The sequence below is a fragment of the Stegostoma tigrinum genome, chromosome 6, assembly GCF_030684315.1.
Source record: "Stegostoma tigrinum isolate sSteTig4 chromosome 6, sSteTig4.hap1, whole genome shotgun sequence".
Classification (NCBI taxonomy): Eukaryota; Metazoa; Chordata; class Chondrichthyes; order Orectolobiformes; family Stegostomatidae; genus Stegostoma; species Stegostoma tigrinum.
Window position 1 is genome coordinate 105,427,310 of NC_081359.1, and position 13,537 is coordinate 105,440,846.

Below are 13,537 nucleotides of genomic sequence, written 5' to 3' on the forward strand. Positions count from 1 at the left end.
CTGTGTGAATGTATGATTCTAACAAGGGTTACCTTTTATCCTGTAAATCCACCTCAATGTGGGTAAGAAAATAAAATGCATTCAAACAAAGCTTTCTGTCTAGGCAACCAATTGAGGCAATTTTTCTTTGTTTGCACTCTCTGAGTAGATCAGTCTGAAAAGAGTATGACTGGGGTAGAAGGAAAGGGAGTCAAAACATAAAGGAAGGTAGACAGTTACACGAGGCGCCCAGGTCTGTGACAGCGAGCCATCAGAACAGTATCTCTCTTGCACTCCCTACAACCAGAGCCAAAGGAAACCACATACCCCAAAGGATGGAAACAGCCACAAGGGTTTTGATCAGAGAAGATACAGAAGGATGAATATTTCACTCTATAAGAATACTTATAGAGTCACAGAGTCATACAATATGGACACAGACCCTCCAGCTCAACTCATCATAGCAACTAAACTTCCAAAACAAAATGAGTCCCATTTGGTTGCATTTGGCCCATATCCCTCTAAACTTTTCATATTCATGTGAAGTCCAAATGTCTTTTAAATGTTGTAACTGTACCTGCATTCACCACTTCCTCTGGCAGTTCATTCTACACACAACCTAGGAACTAGGAATTGAACCTCAAGGTCTCTTTGTTTAGCAACACTCACCATTGAGTGTATAAGTACTGGGAGAGTTCCCACACATCTCCCAATCAAATCTTCAATAACTTTGGGAGTTTAGCTGCAAGGGAACTCAGAGATACCTATAGAATTCATAGAATTATAGAATTATAGAATCCGACACTGTTGAAAAAGGTCCTTTGGCCCAATAAGTCCACACTGACCATTGGAGAATCCCAACCAGACCCATCCCCTTATAAGCCACCTGAGCTACACATCCCTGAACACTACGGGTAATTTAGCCTAGCCAATCCACCTAGCCTGCACATCTTTGACCTGTGGGAGGAAACCGGAGCACCCGAAGGAAACCCACGCAGACATGGGGAGAATGTGCAAACTCCACACAGACAGTCGCCCGAGGGTGGAATTGAACCTGGATCCCCGGCGCTGTGAGGCAGCAGTGCTAACCCCAGTTCAGTGAAATCCAAGGGGAAGCTATCTGTTTCATTATTAGCCATATAAGAACTTTTGGTGTTAGTTGTTTCACATTAAGATTCGCTGTACATATTAAACATGCTCATTATTAAAATCTGAAACCTATATTTGTTGCATGATTCATCATCCTTTAGTTTGCTTCATAAAGGTAAACTCAGACCATCGACTGAATTCGTTTGTGACCAAAATGACTGAACTATCCTCACACGATGGGAAACACTCTTCAGGGTTCATAAATGGAAGTATTGAGCACAGAAATTACAAAGTAATGTTGAATTTTAATAAAGTTTTGGCTAGGTTAGAGTACAACATGCAGATCTGGGCAACATAATTTAGGAAGAAGGTGAACTTCCTTGTGACAGTGCAGAGGTCTTATAGAACCCCTACAGTGTGGGGGCATGCCCTTCTGCCTATCAAGTAAACGCTGACCCTCCCACCCAGACCCAGTCCCCACCCTACATTAACCATGGCTAACCCACCTAGTCTGCACAGCCCTGGACACTATGGGAAATTTCTCATTGGCCAATCCATTTGCACATCCTTGTACTATGGGAGGAAACGGAAGCACTCAGATGAAACTCACACAGACACAGGGAGAACATGCAAATTCTACACAGACAGTCACTCAAGGGTGGAATCAAACCCAGGCCCATGGCACTGTGAGGCAGCAGTGTCAACCACTGAGCCACCATAACACCCTTACAGTATGGTTCTCGGGATGGGGAGTTTTAACTTTCACATAAGGTTGGAGAAACTGAGGTTTGTTGTTGGAGTGAGGAGATTGAGGAATGCATTATGTTATATTAGTTGAGCCCGCTTGGTTGGGAGGGTGTAAATCCCTCATTGAAGTTTACAAAACTATGAGAGACATGAACAAAACCAGAGTTGTTTTCTCAGGAGAAAAAGACCAATTACTAGGAGGCATGGGTTTAAGGTAAAAGGAGGTAAGTTTAAAGGAGATGTGAGAGGCAAGCTTTTTGCACAGAGGGCAGTAAATGCCTGGAATGCACTAGCATAGGATTTGGTGAAGGCAGATACAATAATGAGGTTTTAGAGCCATCTTAGATAACAAGGTGTAGAGCTGGATGAACAAGCAGCATCAGAGCAGCAAGAAAGCTGACTTTTCAGGTTTGGGCCCTTCTTCAGAAGTGGGGAGGGGAAGGGGGTTCTGAAATAAATAGGGAGAGAGGGGGAGGCGGATAGAAAATGGATAAAGAAGAAGATAGGTGGAGAGGAGACAGACAGGTCAAAAAAGTGGGGACGGAGCCAGTAAAGGTTAGAGTGTAGGTGGGAAGTTGGGGAGGGGGTAGGTCAGTCCAAGGAGGACAGACAGGTCAAGGGGGAGGGTTGAGGCTAGTAGGTAGGTAGAAGGACAGGTTAGGGAGTTGGGGACGAGCTGGGCTGGTTTTGGGATGCTGTTGGGGGAGGGGAGATTTTGAGCAGTCTTGACAGGTACATGAAAAAGCAGGGAATAGAGGGCTATGGGCTGTGTAGAGGCAAAGGGTTTGCAGATTAGAAAGGTGTCATGTGTCAGTACAGTCTCGGTGGGCCCAAGGGCCTGTTCCTGCGCTGTACTGTTTGTTGATCTTAGTTTAAAGCTATTTCAGTAATGGCTGCCTACAGTGGCTGAGCACATGCTGTTCTCACTCAGTGTGATACACAACTGGGAAAGGGGATTGGTGACAAAGGTGGGATGAAATTTTCAAGAAAATTTTATTTGAGAAACAAAAAACTAAGCTAATATGTGAGAACTGCTAACGTTGAGGAGGTTTGGGCAGTTTCAAAGGATTTCCCTGCGTGCATTGTGGCGTTCAGGCACATGGTGAGGCAGCGCGGCACATAATGGAGAAAAATGGCACCAAAGGTATGTTGAGGGACAATTGGGAGAGTCAAGTGGAACAAAGAGCTCTGGTAGAATCATGAATGAAGATTACACACCTGGCTGAAAGGGAACACAATAAGTGATCAGGATAAAGTGTATGTTTTCCTGATTGTGACGGGGCTTTTCAGCTCGTATCATTAGACATAGAAGCAGCTGTAATCCATTCTGCCCATCCAGTCTCCTCTGGCATTCAATTATGGCTGGTCTGATAATCCTCAGCTCCAGTTTCCTTCCATTATCCCCACACTCCTTGATTGCCTTACTGATTAAAAGTCTGTGTATCTCAGTCTTGAGTACACTTGATGTATCTAACCAATTTTGACTTGATAGAGGTGTATAAAATGGTCAGAGGTATAGATAGAGTAGATAGCCAGAGACTTTTTCTCAGGGTGAAAGTAGCTATTATGAGGGGCATAGTTTTAAAGTGACTGGAGGTAGTTATAGGGGAGATGTCAGAGGTAGGTACCTTACTCAGAGAGTGGTCAGGCGTGGGATGCATGGCCGAAGAGGGTAGGGGAGTTGGCCTCATTAGGGGCATTTTAGCAGCCATTACATAGGCATATGGATGATAGTACAGGTAGGGGTAGAGGTTAGATAGACCTTAGCATTAGGGTAAAATCTCGGCACAACATCGTGGGCCGAAGGGCCTGTAGTGTGCTGTACTGTTCTATTTTCTGTGTTGCCCACAACATCACAGTAACACGTGCTTGGCTGAATATGACGCGATTCTGGACACCTCCCATGATACCACATTCCTCGTGAGGAAGAGATGATTAATGTAGTGGTGAGGCCACTGGATGAATAATAATCCAGAGACTGAGGCTGACGCACTGACGACGGGGCTTGAACCTCGCCAAAGGTGATGGTTTCTTGGTGGTACAGCTTTAATGGGCTGAAGGGCCTCTTCTGTGTTGTCTGATTCTATGACACAGTCTCCCAGTGAGAATGAGTGTAGTGAGTTGTATTCTGTGGAACAAAGCAGTTACCGAGTCAGACTGTTGTCAGTGACACTCCTGAGTTAAAGAAATAGTCATTGTTTTCTCCTGAGGTGGGGGAGTCCAAAGCTAGAGGGCGTAGGTTTAAAGTGAGAGGGGAAAGATTTAGGAGGAATCCAAGGGGCAGCTTTTTCAAACAGAGGGTCGTGCGTGTATGGAATGAGCGACCAAAGGATAGGGTGAAGGCTGGTACAATTACAACATTTAAAAGGCATCTGGATGGGTAAATGGATAGGAAGGGTTTAGAGGGATATGGGGAAAATGCTGGCAAATAGGACGAGAGTAGCTTAGGAGATCTGGTCGGCATGGAGGAGTTTGACTAAAAAGTGTGTTTCTGTGCTGTACATCTCTATGCCTCTATGACTCTAAACTGCCTCTCCACTGTGGAATATGGTGCCAACTTACACATCTCCTCCTTCTCTGATTTTCCCAATTCACCAAACTCCTAGTTCCCCACCATCTAAACGGTCAGCAGGGAATCCATGTAGGCTATTTTGCACAGGAAGCAGTGATGTGTTTGAGAATTCCATTGACCACCAACCTCCAAATGAGAAGGAATTTCCTACCTCAGGGAGCTTTGAGCCAATCCAATGGGCCAACAGAGCCATAGTCCCATCAACACAAGCTCTCAGCAGTGGCCAATGCTGGGACTACAAGTGGCCACCGTACAACAGAAGGCCGTAAAGCCTGGAATTCAAGGTAGGTTTAGGGTATGGGTTGGCTGACAGGCCTCAGCAAGACGGGTGATGGGCAATCTTGCAGGAGATAGAGGGGATGGGGCAAATTAAAGGCGGTTATAACCTTGAATAGGCACCAAGAGCACCCTTTTAACCCCAATGGAAGCCATCTCCCCGTTGCCAAACACCGTCCCATGGAGTAAAAGCTGCTGAGCTATTCCCCATTGGGTAAGCTGCTGACGAGGATGAATTGAGGCACTCAAGTGGCCTAAGAGTGGCTGGATTCGCTGAGTGACCTCTTCATGCCAGTCACCAACCCTCCATCCCCCAAATAGTGTGGACAATAATTTTGGGGTCAGGTGAGAAGGTGGTCGGATGTCCACATGTTGCATTTTATCAATGCCTTCTCCTTCGAAGGCCATTAAATCTAACCCTGTAACTGATGCTTGTTGAACTGCGTTCCACCTACAAATTTCACTGCTGACAGATCAAACTGTGATGTCTGAGTCAGCCAATGGAAATAGCTTCTCTCCATCCCATCTGCTCCCCATAATATCTTGGGAACTTTGACCAAGTTAGCCATTTAACTTTCTTAAATTCCAGGGAATACAAACCCTGCTCAAGTAATCCCACCTCACATTGGAGTCCAGAGTATCACTGGCAAACCCACACTGCAGTTCCTCCAAGACCAAACTCCTCCTCCAATTAGTATCCCTGAGGATCTGAGAGTTGCTGAGCCATAATGACATGCAATTAGGTGGAATGGGAATTGAACACTGACACTTATGTGTTTGCTCCAAACCACGTGATCATGGTTAATCCTGCAGAGCTAAGTGTATCCTACCCTTTGCCCAATGTGTTGATACCCAGAACTGTACACAGGAATCTGCACGTGCTCAAACCAGGGACTTGTGTACCTGAAGCATGACTCCCTCACAGATGTATTCGGGTTATCGCAAGAGGTCATTGGCTCTATTGCTTATTTTCTGTAACTGCTCATGTCACTTAAATGATCTGAGTGTCGTATAAGAACATAGGAATTGGCCACTCAGCCCCTCAAGCCTGCTCCTGTCATTTAATACAATCGTGGCTGATCTCATCTCAGCCTCAACTCCACTCTCCATAACCCTTCAATCCTTTACTAATTAAAAATCTATCTCCTCCTTAAATCTAATCTGGGTCCAGTTTCCACCACACTCTGGAGTTGTGAATTCTAGATTCATGACCTCTTAAGAGAAGTAATTTCTTCTCATCTCTGTTTTAAACCTGCTACCCCTTATCCTAAAGCTATGACCTCTCATTCCAGATTGCCTCTCATGAAGAAACATTCTCTCTATACCAATATTTTGACTCCCCTTTAGCATCTTATTTACCTCAATTTGATCTCTTATTCTTCTAATCTCTAGCCTACTCTGCTCAATCTCACTTCAAAAGACAAGCCCTTCATCTCTGGAATCAATCAAGTGAACCTCCCCTCAAACCCCTCCAAAGCAATTACATTCCTCCTCAGGTAAGGAACCAAAATTACATTCAGTACTCCAGCGCTGAGTCACTAATGCCTTTTGCAGCTGAATCAACAATTCCCTACTTTTATACTCTATCATTTAGCAATAAATGCAAGACTTTCACATCTTTTAATCATACAGGAGTCGTGATCTACAAGTATTACCATTGTCGTCCAACATAAGTGAACACCAAAATTTCATGCCAACACAATCCAAAGGGAAATAGCTAGAGCTGCAATGGGTGCAGTTTATGCAATTAGGGCCTAGTGGTATTATTGCTGGACTGTTAAACCAGAGGCCCAGATAATGCTCGGGAGACCTGGGTTCAAATCCCACCACAGTAGATGGTGGAATTTGAATTCAACTTTTAAAAATCTGGAATTAAGGTAATAATGATGACCATGAATCCATTGTCGATTGTTGGAAAAACCCACCTGGTTCACTAATGTCCTTTAGGGAAGGAAACTGCCATCCTTACCTGGTCTGGCCTACATGTGAGTCCAGACTCACAGCAATATGGTTGACTCTTAACTGCCCTCTGGGCAATTAGGGATGAACAATAAATATTGCCTAGCCAGTGACTCCCTCATCCCGTGAATGAATAAAAAACGATTTATATTGTGCAAGGATCCTACGTCAAAGATGAAAAACAAACTGTTTCAGCTCAATCCCAAGGTTCTGATACCTCCATGATAAAGATGGTTAGTGTGAAGAAATTAATCACTGGGAAGAGATAACTATCCTTTTACAAGAATGGATAGTCCTTGATTATGAATACTGGCCTCCCATGGATCTTTGGAACCAAACAGATTAGAATAAATCTGACAGGCTACAACTGGGTTGCAATGTAGACTCCCAAACATTGTTTCAGCTGATCTTAAATCAACTATTGTCTGAGCTTGACAAGCAGATGCTCAAGACGATGCCAGAACTGCACAATCTTCACAAACACAAAACACAGGATGCTTGCTCATTGCTCAGACCAGTGAGTGTAGGAGTTGTGACATCATGTTAAGGATGTGCAAAACATTGGTGTGGCCTCACTTGGAGTACTGTACACAGTTTTGGTCTCCCTGCTACAGAGGGGATATTACTATTTTGCACAGGGTTCAGAATAGATTTAGCAGGGCTAAAGGGTTTGAGTTATGGGGACAGGCTGAATAGACTGGGGCTTTTTACTGGAGTGTCAGAGGCTGAGGGGTGAACTTACAGAGGTTTATAAAATCATGAGGCACGTAGCTAAGGTGAATGGACAAGGCCTTTTTCCTACAGTGGGGGAGTCCAAAACTAGAGCGAAAATGTTTAAGGTGAGAGGGGAAAGACTTAAAAAGGACCTGAGGGTTAGCTTTTTCACACAGAGGATCGTGTGGGATTGGATGAATTGCCAACAGAAGTACAGGAGGCTGGTACAGTTACAAGGTTTAAAAGGCTTCTGGATAGGTAAATGAATAGGAGGGATATGGGCCAAATGCTGGCAAATGGGACAAGGTCAGATTGGGAAATCTGGTCGTTGCAGACGAGATGGACTGAAGGATCTGTTCCTGTGCTATACGACTCTTTGACTCTGAGAATAACCCAATAAAGTTCTTCAAAACCATGAACAGTGTAAGATTTGGGGAAAAACTAGGCTTCAGGAGCCAGGAATATGAATGAGTGATAAACAAGAATAGCTTACACGATAAATAAGAAGGGATTGTTGAAAATCTGAAACTTGCTCCTACAAGGACGAGTTGAAACAAATTGTTCGGACGTACTTAAGGGGAAGCTTGATAAATGTAAGAGAAGAAAGAAACCAACTGGGAGAAATTCAGAATGGTAGGAGGTACTTAATATGCAGCATGAATACCACTACATTGCATTTTTTGATTGTTCATTGGATGTGGACAAGGTTGACAAGACCAAGAGTTGTTGTTGAAATGAAATTGCCCTTGGTGATGAACTTCACTCTTGAATCACTGCAGTTCATCTGGGATAGAAACTCATGCAGCCCTATTCTCAAGGGTACTGTGCTATCTTGAACCAATGACTATGAATGCATGGTGATATTTTGCCTTTCAGGAAGGTGAGAGGCTTGGAGGGGAACTTGCAAGTGCTCCCCTGTATCTACTGCCCTTGTCCTTCAAGGAGATAGAGGTCACAGCTTTGGGAAATGCTGCCAAAGGAGCCTTGGTGGATAACTGCAGTGCACCCTGTAGCTGGTACGTACCGCAACCAGTGAAGATCTGGTGAAGGAAGAGAGTGTTGAAGATGGTGTATACTGTGCAACAAGTGGGCTGTTTGCCCTGGATGGTGTCAACCCTCTTGAGTGTTGTTGGAACTGCATTCATCCAACTGAGCGGGCAGTATTCCATCATACTTGTGTACCTTGTAAATGGTGGACAGGATGTGGGGAGACAGGAGGTGAGTTATTCATTGCAGGGTTCCTAGGGTCTGACCTGCTGTTGTACTGACAAAATTTACATGGTGAGCCAGTTAGGTTTCTGGTCACTGGTAACAGCCACAGATTTTGAGCATGGGAGAATTCAGAGATAATAACACCATTAAATGTCAATGACCGAACATTAAATTCTCTCTTGTTGGAAATGCTCCTTGCCTGACACTTCTGCGGTACAAAAATCTGATGCTATCCAGGTCTTGTTGCATTTGAACATGGACTGCTTCAGTGTCTGAGGATTAGTGAATGTTGGTGAACATTGTGCAAACATCGGTGAACATCCCCACTTCTGACCTTATGGTGAGGGAAGGCCATTGATGAAGCAGCTGAAGATGTTTTCGCTTAGGACTTTCCCTGAGAAACACCTGCAGAGATGTTCTGGAGCTGAGATGATAGACCTCCAACAACCACAACCATCTTCCTATGTGTTAGGTATGACTCCAAACGCCAGAGAGTTTGCCCTCGATACTCATTGATTCCAGTTTTGCTGCGGCTCCTTGATGCCACAATCGGTCAAATGCAATTCATGTCAAGGGCTGTCACTCTCACCTCACCTCTGGAATTCAGCTCTTTTGTCCATATTTGAACCAAGGCTGTAATGAGGTCAAGAGCTGAGTGGCCCTGGCGGAACCCAAACTGGGTGTCACTGTTTTTGTTTCAACTCATTACCGAGTGAAGGAACAGTAATCTATTTCCAAGTGAGGATGGTGCGTGGCTTGGAGGGGAACTTGCATGTATCATGCATGTGTTCCCATGTATTTGCTGCCCTTGTCCTTCTAGGTGCAGAGATTGCAGGTTTGAAAGGTGTTAGGAGACTAGGTGAATTACTCCACTGCAACCTGTACCTTTGGGCAGGGGAGGGGAGAGAGAATGTAGGCTGAGAATGTATAAGATGTTGTTTGGGCCCCTGATCAAATGGATTACTTTGTCCTGGATGGGGTGTCGGGATATTGAGTTTCTTTGGTGGGCCAGATGTCCCGATTCTTTGGCAGCACTCTCTATTAATCCGTACGTCAATAATTAATAGAGAGCTGTGAGTCTTTGTGTGCTTTAAGATCAATTGTAATCACCAGAGCTGCTGTATAATCCAAACATTAAAGTCATAGCCAGAACAGCAACTGATGGAAATCTGCAATTAAATAAGACAGTAGGATATACAAAGTACTTGAACAGAATGAAAGATGTTCGCACTTTGGTCAGAGACATTTGATTAGCTTCTCAGAAAGACAAACAACTTAGCTTTATATAAGAAGGAATGGATTTGCATTTACACAGTACCTCCCACAATCTATGGATATTGCACTGAAATTTACAGCCAATAAGGTACTATCTGAAGTGTGACAAATTGTAACAGTCAATTTAAGCATAGGTAGATCCCATTTTAAAAATGCTGTCAAATAAATGCCCGATAACATCTGTTCTAATGATGGGTGACAAATATTAACCAGGGAACCATTAGGTGTTCCCCACTCACAGGATCTGTTGCATGCACCTAAAGGGAAGACAAGATCTTGGATTAACATCACATGTCACTCTTCTTCTGCTCTGCACAATCATTTGAAACATTATGCTCAACTCTCTAAAGTATGAAGTGAAGCAGCAATCTTCAGGCTGAGAAACTCAAGTCATAGAGTCATTGAGCTATACAGCACAAAAGCTCATGGTCCAACTCATCCAAGTCGACAAGGTATCCTAAATTAATCTAGTCCCATTTGCCAGTATTTGACCCATATCCATCTAAACCCTTTTAACAGTTATAATTGTACCAACATTCAACCACCTCCTCTGGCAGCTCATTCCATACATGTACCACCCTCTGTGTGAAAAAGTTGTCCCTTAGGTCCCTTTTAAATCCTTCTCATCTCACCTTAAATATATGTCCCCTAGTTTTGGACCCCCCGATTATGGGTTAGTATCCAGCATATCCACATGCCTCATAATTTTCTAAGCCTATATAAGGTCAGACCTCAGCCTCCAACACTCCAGGGAATATAGCCCCTGCAAATTCAGCCTCTCTGCCAACCCCAGCAACATCCTTGTAAATCAGTTCTGAACCTTTTCAAGTCTACTGACATCTTTCCTACAGCAGGGAGGCCAGCAACCGTTAACACCATCTGTTGGTGCTTTATCTGAGGGACAGTTGAGGGTGGTGGTGATGGGGTGTGTGTGTGTGTGTGTGTGTGTGTGTGTGTGTGTGTGTGTGTGTGTGTGTGTGTGTGTGTGTGTGGTGTGTGCTATGTGTGTTTGTGTGTGTTTGTGTTTGTATGTATATGTGTGTTGTGTGTGGTGTGTGTGTCCATGTGTGTGTGTGTTGTGTGTGGAGTGTGTGCATATAGGTGTGTATGTATGTGTGTGTGTGGTGTGTGCATGTGTGCTGTGTGTGTGTGTGTGTGTGTGTGTGTGTGTGTGTGGTGTGTGTGTGTGTGTGTGTGTGTGTGTGTGTGTGTGTGTATGCGTGTGGTGTGTGCTATGTGTGTTTGTGTGTGTTTGTGTTTGTATGTATATGTGTGTTGTGTGTGGTGTGTGTGTCCATGTGTGTGTGTGTTGTGTGTGGAGTGTGTGCATATAGGTGTGTATGTATGTGTGTGTGTGGTGTGTGCATGTGTGCTGTGTGTGTGTGTGTGTGTGTGTGTGTGTGTGCTGTGTTCTATGCGTGTTTGTGTGTGTGTATATATGTGCTCATGTTTGTGTTTGTATGTGTGCGTTATGTGTGGTGTGTGTGTGGTGTGTATGTATGTGTGTGTTGTGTGTGTATATGTGTGTGTGTGTGTGTGTGTGTGTGTGTAAGTGTGTAAGTATGTAAATATGTGCTTGTGTGTGTGTGTTTGTGTGTATGTGTGTGGGATGTGGGGTGTGTGTGGTGTGTTGTTCGGGCCCCAGACCCACAGCAATGTAGCTGACTTAACTCTTCCCTCTGTGCAACAAATGCTGGTCATATGATGCCTACATTCTACATGAATGAATGCATAAAGAAATTTAGAGGGTGGTTCATAGTCTTGATGTCCATGTCCAATGCCATTAATTAATATTTCCATATGTGAGCGTGTGTAAATTTACATATATTGAATCCTCTCAGATCCTTATATGAGATTTACAAACTGCTAGTATGACACTTTGAGATAGCAATTACATAAGCTGGATGCCAATATTGCATTAGTGAATGTGTGAGTTTAACATCAGCTGTAACACCCAGCTGGCAAGCAACAATTTACACTCGACATGAGCACTACTATTAACAGCAGTGTCAATTAAAACCAAGCGGTTATAATTAGGAAATCAAGAGATGGTGAATAAAGCCATGGTGCTCACTGCTAAAGCAGTAGTTATTTCTCAATCCTTGGCAAATATCTGCACTGCATCTTGTAGACGGTACACACTGCTGCTCCTGAGCATCACAGGTGAAGGGAGTAACTGCTTGTGGGCTGCTTTGCCCTGGATGGTGTCAAGCTGCTTCAGCATTGTTCAATGCTGGTCCCCAGGCTGACGGGGAGTATTCTCAATCACTCTCCTGACGTGGGCCTTGTAAGTTGGTGGACAGGCTTTGGAGAGCCAGGGGGTGAGTCACTCCCTGCAGTATACCTAGCCTCTGACCTGGTCTTGTAGCTGCTGTGGTTATATGGCTGGCTCAGTTCAGTTTCTAGTCAATGGTAACCCCTAGGATGTTTGATAATGAAAGATCCAGTGACGATAATTCAATGTCAAGGGTCATGTGTTACATTTTCTCTTATTGGAGATGGTCATTGCCTGGAATTTGTGTTGGGACTTGTCATTTTTCAGCCCAAGCCTGGATATTGTCCATACCTTTTTACGTTTGGACATGGATTACCACAGTATCTGAGGAACTGAGCACGGTGCTAAACATAGTGCAATCATCAGCGAACTTTCCGAATTCTGACCTTATCACAGAGTCAGAGTCATACAGCATGGAAACAGATCCTTTGATCCAACCAGTCCATGCTGATCATAATCCCACACCAAACTAGTCCCACCTGGTTGCTCCTGGAGTACCCCTCCAAACCTTTCCTATTCATGTACCTACCCAAATGTCTTTTAACCTGTGTAATTGCACCCACATCCATCACTCCCTCAGGACATTCATTCCACATGTAGACCATCCTCTGTGTAAAATATTTGCCCCTCGTGTCTTTTTAAAATCTCTCTCCTCTCACCTTAAAAATGTGCCCCCTGATCTTGAACTTCCCCCAGGAAAACACAACTACCATTAGCTCTATCTGTACCCCTCATTACTTTATAAATTTCTATCGGGTCACCTCTCAACCTCCTACTCTCCAGTGAAAAAAGTCCCAACTTTTGTTTATAACTCAAAGGGAGGTGATGGCCTACTGGTATTATCGCTGGACTGGTAATCTAGAGACCCAGATCACATTCTGGGGACCTGGGTTCAAATCCCACCACAGCAGATGGTGGAATTTGAACTCAATAAGTATCTGGAATTAACAGCCTAATGATGACTGTGAATCTGCTGTCGATTTGTTGGGAAAACCCATCTGGTTCACTAATGTCCTTCAGTGAAGGAAGCAGCCATCCTTACCTGGTCTGGCCTACACGTGACTCCAGACCGGTTGGCTCTTAACTATCTGGGCAATTGGGGATGGACAATAAATGCTACCTGGCCAGCGACATCCTCATCCTGTGAATGAATAAAGGAATAAAAAACCTTCCGTGCCTAACAACATCCTGGTAAATCTCTTCTGAATCCTAGATAACAAAGAGTGAAGCTGGATGAACACAGCTGGCTGAGCAGCATCGTAGCAGTAGTTTGTCCAGAGGGAGGAGGGTATTTTCTTCAGGTTAGGCATCCCTAGAAGAGGCTTCACAGTGAGGTTAAAATTGTATCAGAGATAATAGGAACTGCAGATGCTGGATTTGTCCACAGTTCCTGTTATCTCTTCTGAATCCTCTCCAGCTTACTAATATCCTTCCTACAA